The sequence below is a fragment of the Camelus dromedarius genome, chromosome 15, assembly GCF_036321535.1.
Source record: "Camelus dromedarius isolate mCamDro1 chromosome 15, mCamDro1.pat, whole genome shotgun sequence".
Classification (NCBI taxonomy): Eukaryota; Metazoa; Chordata; class Mammalia; order Artiodactyla; family Camelidae; genus Camelus; species Camelus dromedarius.
Window position 1 is genome coordinate 10,866,361 of NC_087450.1, and position 11,790 is coordinate 10,878,150.

The 11,790-nt window shown below is 38.8% G+C and overlaps 1 non-coding gene across 1 annotated transcript; it reads left to right on the forward strand.

The window, feature by feature from the left end:
* Positions 1 to 8,045: 8,045 nt before the first annotated feature.
* Positions 8,046 to 8,117, forward strand: TRNAD-AUC (transfer RNA aspartic acid (anticodon AUC)). Its single transcript has one exon. It is a non-coding gene; the product is annotated as a tRNA-Asp (tRNA).
* Positions 8,118 to 11,790: the final 3,673 nt, after the last annotated feature.

Consider the following 11,790-nt stretch of genomic DNA (forward strand, 5'->3'; position numbering starts at 1 on the left):
GTAATGTCTATTTCATGTTCCCTTTCAGCATGCGTCTCAGCCAGCTGGGCTCTTTTACCCTTGGGGTGACCCAAACCACCATTTCTGAGGGGTCCTACCAATATAGGATTGCTCTAACCTCCCATTAACTTTTATTACAGGGTATGTCATTGTTAGGAAATGTTGCAGAAGGTCACTTGTATTCCAGGCATATTCTTCTCTCACTCAATTCTATAGCAGTGTTCCTGTTTCTCTTTGATAATAATATTTCCCTCAGATAATCCCCAGCCAAACACTAATCTCCTTTTTGTCCTGTTAATCCAGGTACATAAGGAGCACAAAATGGTCAGGTGACAGTTTCAACTGTCAGGTGAGTGGAGCCCTTATTGTGTCCAATGGCGGAAAAGTTAATCCCTTGGGTACTAAGACCTCTAAACCAATAGAGCCAAAAACTGAAGGGACAAGAAGCAAACATTTAGATGTGATATTGAAAAGTAACACTACCACCGTCACCCCTTAGGTTCCGGGATGTGTTCTGACCGTAGGAGAAAGAGCACGGGATGTTAGTGACTAGTTCAGAGCACGTATAGCCCCCACCCCTACCCCACGACGGCCCCAGGTGTTTCCCAGCTGCTTCAGTAACTGAGTTTAATTGGCCACTTAGCCGTATTATAAGCTCAGCTGTGCCTGGGTGATGCGGTACATGATAAGACCACCAATTTCTGTATGTACCAGCCCATTGCCTTCTTTCTTAGCTGGAAACAGTGTTGTGCAGAACACCACGACCAGGAATAAGGTGTTCAGCACTTTCAAGGATGATGTTTGTAGCAGAAGCGTGATAAGTAAGAAAGACAATTCTCTATTTAGAATAAATGTCTATTGTAGTATGGACCATGACTGGCAGGGATCCAATAAATCAATCTGCCAGCAGGTGGCTGGCTGGTCTGTTCAGATTATGTTACCACATTAGGTGCTCACTATGGGTTGATTTGGTTGATTGGTTTTGGGTTTTCCCCCAGCTTTATTGAAATATAATTGACATATAAAATTGTGTAAGTTTAAGGTTTACAACATGATGGTTTAATACATGTACATATTGTAAAAAGATTACCACAGTGAGGTTAATTAACACATTTATCACTTCACATAATTACCATTTTTGTATATATGTAATATTTCTTTTTCTACTCATTTATCAGCGGACGCTTAGGTTGTTTTCCTGTTTTTGCTATTGTGAATAATGCTGCAGTGAATACAGGGCAGAGATCTCTTCAAGACAGTGATTCCATTTCCTTCAGGTGTATACCCAGAGTTGGGATTGCTGGATCATACAGTAGCTGTATTTTTAATTTTTTGAGGAACCTCCATACTGTTTTCCATAGTGGCTGTATCAATTTACATTCCCAGTAACAGTGAGTGCCCAAGGTTTCCCTTTTCTCCACATCCCCACAGCACTTGTTATCTGACCATTAGTTTTTGCTGTTGGAAGACTGAGCACTCAGCACTGGTAAAAGATAGGTTTACATTGATGGTGAGGGTCCATAGTATTGAGTCCATGCATTGCCTCCATCCCTGGTGCCATGGACACTTAGCTCATGAACTCATTGCTCATGCTAGATACAGAGGCTGACTGAAGTCCAGAGTAGATTATCTTATTTATCCAATTATTAAGAGCCTCATCCACTTTGGAGATCTCTTAATGAGCATTCTTACAGCACACAAATATCCTCACATTCTGAGACCATCTCTCTTTCCTAGACCTACTTGTCTTCAGCCTTCTAATCCTGTTCCTCTCAAGTCTCTTCATTGTCTGGACAGACAATTAATTGAGGTACATTCATACTTCTCCTCTAGGCAAAGAGGAAATAGAATGAACCAATATAAGTTCTGGCCACTAGGCAGATTTCCCTTCACCACTGCTCCTTAAGGGCCACCCTACGTGAGGCTGTAATGCCGCTGTATTCATTTCTAGCTACTGACAATATATTGTCAGGTGCCAGCTGTAAACTAGGCTCAGAATTTTCCTCTTCCATCAGCTGGTCACAAGGTCCTTCCCAAGAGGCCAGAAGTGTGGGTTGAGGAATAGCTGGATGTGAAATGCAAGCAGAGAACTAGCTGAACTATTTCAAAACACAGAAAAAAAAAAAAAAAGAATTGATCAATATAGAGTAATGGACAGATAATGTGAAATAAAGGGAATAGAGCAAAATGTTAATTGCAGAATCTAAGTGGTGGGTATATGGGTGCTCCACTGTACAAGTCTTTCAATTTTTCTATATGTTTGAAATTTTTAATAAAGTGTCGAAAAACAATAGGTTGGCTGGGAATACTGGCCCCTACTTACTCAACTGAATTCTGCCTCCCAGAGCTGTTAGAGCCCAGTTTTGTACATATTACTTCTGCTTGATAATGAAGTGCTGCTAGGCATACCCCTCTTCAGGGCATGATAGATTGAGTAACACACCATTCATGATGATAAGTCAGCTTTCATGGTCATTTGGTACTACAGTCAATTTAATCTCTACCAGCCTTGAGCAAGCTATAGTCTCAAAAGGAAAAGAATGATTTTCCCAGTAGGATTTTGTTTTGCTCCAAAATCTTAAGGGGCTACACTGTGATTCTTATATCCAGATTTTTCACAAGCTTTATACAGTATCTCAAACTGCCACAAACACTTCAAGCACCATTAGATAGTTTGGGTCATAAGGGCTAGATGACAGAGTAGCTTAGACAAGCTGAACTGTTCTTTTATTCTGGATTTGACCCAAATCAAGTATTAGGTTCCAGGTTATTCAGTCAATGGGTTCGCGTACAGATTACTCAGTAAATGTGGTATCTGTTGCCCCCCAAACCCAGAATGATACGCTATATATTGAATCTTTTTCTTAAAGGTAGGGATGGAAGGTGGGGTTTTTTATGCAACTTATTTTTCATTTTGAAGATGATGTCTCAACATTCCCCAGGCAGTTGGAGTCCGGGACACTTCTTTGAGGTGATACATTGGAATTTTTGTCAATTTCTTGCCACTCCCTAGTATGTATATATCTTATCAGGGAGTTGAGGAGACCTGCTGCTTACTGCTCTCTAGTTTTATAAGAATGAATGTCATTAATATATTGGAGCAATGCAGTATCTAGTAAGATGGTGAGATAGTCAATCCCCATAAACATCAGATTATGACCCAATACTGAACACAAGTAGCTCTGAATCAAGAGAATAGAGCTATACAACTGACCTTCTAGGTGAAAGCAGTCGCCTCTTCTATTGTTGGCTTATTGGGAAATAGGGAAAAAGCAATTTCAAGATCAATAGCAGCCTACCAGGTACCAAGGGCTGTTGATTTTTCTCGGATAAAGAGATCACATTTGAATCAGCAGCTACAAAAATAAAGTTACTATCTGATTAAGTTTATGATAATCCAAAAAAAAGTATCCAAAACACACATCAAACAGGTGAGTGAAATGGAGATAAGAATCGCCAATTAACCAACTATAAATATTCCAAGTCTTCTATGGCACCTAGTCACCAAAATTCCCCCAATGGACATGACATTGTCTTTAGTTTATAATTTTGGTAGGGATAAAACTCTTAAGAACTTCCACTTGGTCCTTTCTACTGTAAGAGGCATGATTTCATGGGTTAGAGAGCAAAATGTATATATATATATTTTTTCTTTTTTTTTAACCAGTAGCTAAGTACCTCTATCCCAGCTATAAACTCAAGAACTAGGAAAATAAACACAGGGTGGATTTGAAGACCCATTGGGTCATTGTGAGAAGAATGACAGCCAAACTTCATCACATACCTCTCTTAAGTGGACCACAGTAGAATTTGAGTCCCTTAAGGATTAACTCTGGCTCTGAGCCAGTAACTAATAATTCCCAAGAGGTCTGGGTGTTTATCTTTCCCTAGATTCAGTTACCATGGTAATAGGCATGAATCCCCTTGGGAAAGACTAAGGAAAAAGAGTTTCGTATACATCTAAGTTATCACAGCATCCTTCCACAAGGGTTCCTTCATTCAAGTGGTCCTCGGACAATGAACTGATTAGGAAATGGAAAAAGGGTAAAAGGCCATGACTCCTCATTGTGATGGCTGATGTCAGGACTCTTTTAATATACCTAAAGATTTTTTTCCTGTTTTCACAATTTAAGTAGAAACTTAGTAGATGGTCTGTTTTGGCCATGAGTAGGCACTATCAAAGTCAAACTATTCTGTTACACTGGTTGGAATGGCCATCATCAAAAAGTCTACAAATTATAAATGCTGGAGGGGGTGTGGAGAAAAAGCAACCATCCTACACTGTTGCTGAGAATGTGATTTGGTGCAGCCACTATGGAAAACAGTATGGTAGTTCCTTAAAAAACTAAAAATAGAGTTATCATGTGATCCAGCGAATCCCACTCCTGGGCATATATCTGCAAAGGATGAAAACTCTAATTCAAAAAGATGCATACACTCCAATATTCGTAGCAGCACTATTTACAATAGCCTGGAAGCAACCTAAATATATAATGGAATATTACTCAGCTATAAAAAGAAGAATAAAATAATGCCGTTTGCAGCAACATGGATGGACCTAGAGATTATCATACTAAGTGAAGTAAGTCAGACAGAGAAAGACAGATATCATATGATATCACTTATATGTGGACTGTAAAAAAATTGATATAAATGAACTTACTTACATAACAAAAATAAACTTACAAACATGGAATCAAACTTATAATTACCAAAAGGGAAAAGGAGGAGGCATAAATTAGGAGTTTGGAATTAACAGATACAAACTACTATATATAAAGTAGATAAACAACAAGGACCTATTGTATAGCACAGGGAACTATATTCAATATCTATATGAATATATTAATAATCTGTAATGGAAAAGAATCTGAAAAAGTACACACATATAGATGTGTATATAAAACTGAATCACTTTGCTGTATACCTGAAGCTAATACAACACTATAAATCAAGTATACTTCAATTTTTAAAAAGTCAAACTATTTTCTAGGATTACTTGCTGCCTATTATGGTAGCCATGCTCTTATTTTTCCATTGGTTAAGTGGCACTCTATAGCCTCTGCCATTTTGGTTTATGATTATCTACACTGAAATCAAGAAATGCATTGCAATAGCAGAATATCTCATCTCATCCTGACCTTACAGAGTAGAGCTACTGTGGTTCCCTATTAGAGACGTGTGGCTCTCCGCACCAGTGTATTTTCTATGCCATAATGAAAGGAATGTTCTCTGAGCCTTCTTGAGCAATTTAATTAGGAAAGGGGTGAGTGACTGATAAATCCACATTTAATAAATCCACCCCAAAATCCCCAAATACCAAAGTCTTTCAATTTCTCTATGTCATATCAAAGAGTTTCTGGTATCTCAGTTTCATGTAGCATAAGCCACATCAGGTTTCAATCAACCAATCAAGCAGTTAGATCCTCTAAAATTAAATAAATTTATGTCAATGTAGAATTGTGTCCCTAATCTCTTGAACTCCATGTTCACACGAATTATCCATTTTGTGTTCAAATAAATTACAAAATTTTGCAATTCTGCTAAGTAATGTTTAACTTTGTAATTGGTCCCTTGGGGCATGAGACACTATGACGTTATTTATACGTCTGGATGTAATCAGAGGGGATAAGAGGGGTATGAGGAAAATCGGCATTCACTTGCAAGGGAACTATCCCAGGTGAAGTCATAAGAAAGGCTTTTCAACCAGGGCATGGAGAGGCACATCAGACAAAGGCAGGGAAGGGGGGCTTCTGCTGTCAAGAGAAGCTCAGTGGGACTTAAGCTTCTTGGTATCAGCCAGATCCTCCCACTTCCCCATTCCAATCTCATGGTGCTACCCTTTCCCGATGGATGCCCCAACTTTTGCCTGAAAGATTAGACAAGACTATAGATTGAACCTACGTTAATCCAACAACCCATTCAGCCGTGTGAGATTCTTTTAGGGCAGTCATTAGAACTCCTTGGTTCTCTAACTATGCCTTGAGTTAAGAATTGAAAACCCAGAGACTTTCATTTTCTTTCTTTAAGCACAGCTAGAAACAGCCAGCACAAGCCACAGCCTTCATATTCCTTATGCCCTTCACATGGTCTGTGATGGCAGCCAGTTTGATCACTAAGGCATTGTCTTCAATGTGTACTTTTCACTCCGGGTAACCACAGATGACAGTTGAGGTAATTGTTCGCAACTGTGTACGATGCACCATTCCAGCTACCTCATTCTCTTAAACAGATCGTCGCAGCTTTCAACTGCAGCCAGGTCAGACGACCAATCCCACTTTCTGATTTCACTGAGGTATTATTGTCTGCAGTCACAGCTGATACTGTTCAGGATTATTTGTTTTATCTAGCACGTTTTAATGAAGAGAGATTTGTTATATAATATTATCTTAAGAATTTCCAGGAAATTTTGGATGATAACGTAGCCAGGACAAACATTCAACCTCATTGTGGAAGGTCCCAAGGGAAATTCCACTCCCACTGCTACCATTTATAGACACGTACAAGGCTAGAGACAAGACAGTAGAAAGGAGTTCCAACACTCCTTCCCTGCAAAGAATCAAGTGCTTCACTGCATAGACACAACCACTTCTCACATAGCTCATGTGTTGCAACTGATCCTGCACAGGTGTATTAACTTGGATGGACTAATTGGAGTCTGGGATTTTGTTTTTGTTTTCCACCATTGCTTCTACGGGAAAGCATGCTAGAAGAGAGTGCAGCGGATACTGAATGACCCGATCTTCATTCCTGCCACAAACAGAAACACTTTTTGCCCAGTAAATATATTCCTGAGAAACAAAAGCATTCACATGTAAAGATCTATGTAAGAGTGTCTATTACAGGTGCTTTTGTAGCAGTAAAAATCCATAAACAAAGTGAAGCCCCAACCCTAAGAACATGGTTGAATTAATTACAGCCCATGCACATCCAATGTTATCATTAAAAAGAAGGAAATAGAGTCCTATGAGGTGACTTAAAGTGATTTCCTTAGGCTGCTGTTGACAGAAAAGCAAACTGAAAAAAAAAAATGATCTTGTTTTTGCCAAAAAGAATGAAAAGAAAACAATATACAATGCATAATGTACATGATAATATGAATGTAATTTAAAAGCTGCAGGAAAAGAGGCACTAAGTTTAGAACATGGGTTATCTGAGGAGACATGGAGTGATATATGTACGAGGGAAGGGAAGACCACACCAAGGGGGAAAGAGGAAAAGACAGACTACATTTGAAAATTGCGTGATGGATTCTGGGAAGGTGACATTGGCAGCATCAGCATAGTTTTTCAACCTCGACAATCTCCACATAACAACAGCAGATCGACTAGATAGCAAAACCAAAGCACATGAAAAATATTTACAACTAGGTTTGCCAGATTTAACAAATAGAAATACAGGATGCCCAGTTAAATTGGAATTTCGGATAAACAATGAATAATTGTTTAGTACAAGTATGTCCAAATATTTCATGGAAATAGAAACGCTAGGTCTAAAAGGGGGAGGGGAACAGAACCAGAAAAATCCCAGAAAGCAGACCACAGTATTTTTTAACATTACACAAAAGCAACAGAAGAGGGAGCTCTATTAAATTAGAAATGCTTTCCTGAACTCCATCTTATTTCTTTATAAGTCCAGGAAAATTGATTTCACACAAAAATAAGAAGCAGAATAGTATCAAGGTCAAATCCCACATAAAATTATTTTAAGCAAAAAGGGATAAGAAGCATAATAATGGCCCCTAAAACAATGAAAGCAACCAAAAAGACATGGCCACAAAGCAAATAAAAATTATACTGTTTCAAAATAAATATCATTAAGAAAATTAGAGAAAACACACAAAAAATAAATTTGAAAAACTCAGAAATTAGTTGACAGAACTTAAGGAAGAATAAGAATCAAAAGGAAAAAATCATTTCATAAATAAAAACTAAACTAGAAAGAACACAAGAGCAAGTAAATGCAACAGATAATACATCAAGAGAAATAGAAAATGAAAAAGAGGGAAAAACTTATTTGATCAGAAAGAAATGAAGAGGGAGAAAGGGTGTATAGCTCAGTGGTTGAGCTCGTGCCCATCATGTACAAGGTCCTGGGTTCAATCCCCAGTACCTCCATTAAAGATAAATGAATAAGAACCTAATTACCTCCCTCCCTTCCCAAGAACCACCCCCCCAAACAAAACAAACAAACAAACAAAAAAGAAATGAAGGGGTGGGTAATAGCTCAGGGGTACAGCACATGCTTAGCATGCACAAAGTCCTGGGTTCCATCCCCAGTACCTCTATTAAAAAAAAAATAGAAGAAAAAAAATATTTTTAAAAAATTTTATTGAGTTACAGTCAGTTTATAATGTTGTGTCAATTTCTGGTGTTCAGCACAGTTTTTTAGTCCTACATGAATATACACATATTCATTTTCATATTTTTTTCACCGTGAGCTACTACAAGATCTTGTATATATTTCCCTCTGCTCTACAGTATAAACTTGTTTATCTATTCTATATATACCTGTCAGTATCTACAAATCTCAAACTCCCATTGTGTCCCTTCCCACCCCCTCCCCACTGACAACCACAAGTCTGTATTCTATGTGAGTCTGTTTCTGTTTTATATTTAAGTTCATTTGTCTTCTTCTTCTTTTTTTTTTTTTTTTTTGATTCCACATATGAGTGATATCATATGGTATTTTTCTTTCTCTTTCTGGCTTACTTCACTTAGAATGACATTTTCCAGGGACATCCATGTTGCTGCAAACGGCATTATGTTGTCATTTTTTATGGCTGAAACTGTTCATTGTATAGTTGGAATTCATTGTATTTCATTGTATAAACATACCACAACTTCTTAATGCAGTGTCGATGGATATTTAGGTTGTTTCTATGCCTTGGCTATTGTAAATAGCGCTGCTATGAACATTGGGGTGCAGGTGTCTCTTTGAATTAAGGTCCCTCTGGATATATGCCCAGGAGTGGGATTGTTGGATCATATGGTAAGTCTATTAAACATTTTTTGAGGTAAATAACACATTAGATATCAATATGGATATTGGTAGGATGATGTGGATAGGAAATAGCTGTCATTATCGTTTTACTATTACTTTTAACACTTTCATTTTCTTTTTCAAACTCTTGCTAAGTTAAAGGCAAATGGGGAAAATCCTTGGATTGCTGTAATATTAAGCAGAAAGTAAATGAAAACAGATGTAGACTAAACAAGTTGGTTTAAAAACAAACTGAGATTCATCATTCAACACGTATTTCTTGAAACTTTTCACCTCTACTCTTGCCATTTATTTCCACTATGACTTTAGGGTCCTCATCAACTCACCCATAATAATTCCTGACTGACCAACAGCCCCGCAGGGACCCACTAAAATTTTGTTCGCAACATTTGGATTGTTGACTTGTGTTCAAAGGTCACTCCCTCCCTAGCAACTTTTGAAAATGAAGGCCTTAGAGGTGGGGTCCAAGCTGTTTTGGTCCATTCATAATCATTCTGGACAATCTGTTCTAATGGGTGCTCGCTGTCCTTCTTGAAGAAAGATGCCATCAAGTTTATTAATCATTTTACGACTCAGCTACTTATACAAGCATATTCATATTACAGTTTCAGTACAATACTGGATTTCAGTGGTTTAAGTTTGGGGCATAGCTGCTCCCACTATGCTGTGACTAACCCTCAGATTATTAGCTTCTATTTATTGAGAGCTGCTCTCTCAAAGTTATGTAACAGTTGTTCTCCATCCAACTACCCTCAACTCCTAGAAAAATTATTTTTAAACCTCCCAGTCTCAGTAATAAGTGTCAAGACACTACCTTCCGCACATTTACCAACGTTGTCGACTGACCAAACCAGTGCAAAAAAAAAAAAAAAAAAAAGCACTGAAGCTGGTAAAGAGGGAGAACAGCGTGGTTTGCATCCTTTGGTGCCTAGGGCGATCCCAGAAACAAAGTAAGGTCGCAGGTTTCAGTGGAGGAGGCAAGGCTCTGCTTAGCTCCAGAAAAGGAATCAGGAAGATACCAAAGTACCCAAAAATCCAGGAAGCGTCTTCCTCTCCGCTCTTCCAAGAGCTGGCATTAAGGGTAAAGGCCCTTGTACTGGGGACTTACTGGGAGTGTGGTGGGAAGGAGGAATAATGGAACAAGGGAATGTGACGGTGGCTGGTGCACCCAGCAGCCCCACGGGCTATCCCACGGGCTATTTGTGGATAAAGAGAGAAGGAGAGGGCGGGATCGGGGCCTCCATGGGCGAGGCCTGAGGGACCAGCGCGATCGTCATCCCAAGTCAAGGGCCCTCCCGCTCCGGGGTTTCCAGGAGCGGGTTCCTCCTCTGAGCGCGGCCTGCATCCTGGCACTTGTCCCCGCGGTCCCCTCAGACCAACATTCTAGCAAACTCTGGTCAACGTCCTGCACCTCGGGCTCCAGCTCTGACGCCATCTCCCCTCCCTCGCCTCCCCAGCGCTGCACCCAAGAGTCAAGTCATCATCTCGTCCCTGCCCCAGGGAAGGACGCAGAGAACCCAGGGCCGGGCACTCTTGCCGGCTTCTCCTGCCTGGGGTCTCTTTTATAAAGGCACTAATCCCATTCATGATGGCTTCACCCTCATGACCTAATCACATTCTAGAGGCCCCACCTCCTAATACCATCATATGGCGGGGCTAGGATTTTAACGTGTAACTTCGGGGGTACCAGAACATGGAGGTCATAACACACAGGTAACTGACAGATGGCTCTTATCCAGACCACAGAAAGAACTGTTGGAACGAAAAAGATAGCAACCAAAGGGAAAAATCATCAAGAGACTTGAATGGACACTTCACAAAAGAGGCTATCCAAATAGTTAATAGATGTATTAAAAGGGATACAACCTCATATAAAATACTACAACTATGAGCTATTTCCTCATACCCACCCACCAGCTTGAAAAAAATTAAAGTGATTGACAATATAATGTTGGAGAGAATACGGAACAGTGAGCTCTCTCACACATATAAATTAATACAACTCATTTGGAAGTGAAAATAAATTGAAGTTGAAATTATGCTGTGACTCAGCAATTCTACTCATACTCCTATACTCCAGAAACATACATTGTGCTGCAAAAGACATGTAGAATAATAGTTATGAACAATATTTTTCTTAATAGACAAGAATGGAAACAACCCAAGTGTCCATCTACAATGAAATCAATCAATAAATTGTGGTATGCTCATGCAATGGAATAGTATGCAGCAATGAATATGAACAAACCAATGCTACAACATGAATGAAACTCATACTTATCATGCAAAAGAAGCCATAAGCAAAATAATACCTATTGCAGGATTCCATGTATACGAATTGCAAAATCATGCAATATTAATCTGTGGTGCTTGAAATAAAAATAATGGCTAAGATTGGGGAATGGAAAAAGGGTGGTAATTAGGAGGGACACAATGAGGGGTTTTTAAGATGCTGGTATAGTTCTATTTCTTGAGCTGAGAGATGTTTCCTGGGTATATTTTTTGATGGTTTATCAAGCTATGTACATATAATTTCTGCATTTTTATATGTATGTTATACTTCAATTATCATTTTATTAATGACAAATATGTATATACAACATGTTCATTATTGCATTGTCTATAAAGTCATTGGATTCATCAGTTATGGTATTAGTTAAATAAATTGGGGTATATCCAGAAAATGAAGTACTTTGTTGTCATTTAAAATAATATCTGTGGAAAACTTTCAGGACATTTTGCTAAGTGGAAAAATCAGGTTACAAAATGGTATATTCAGTGCAAGTC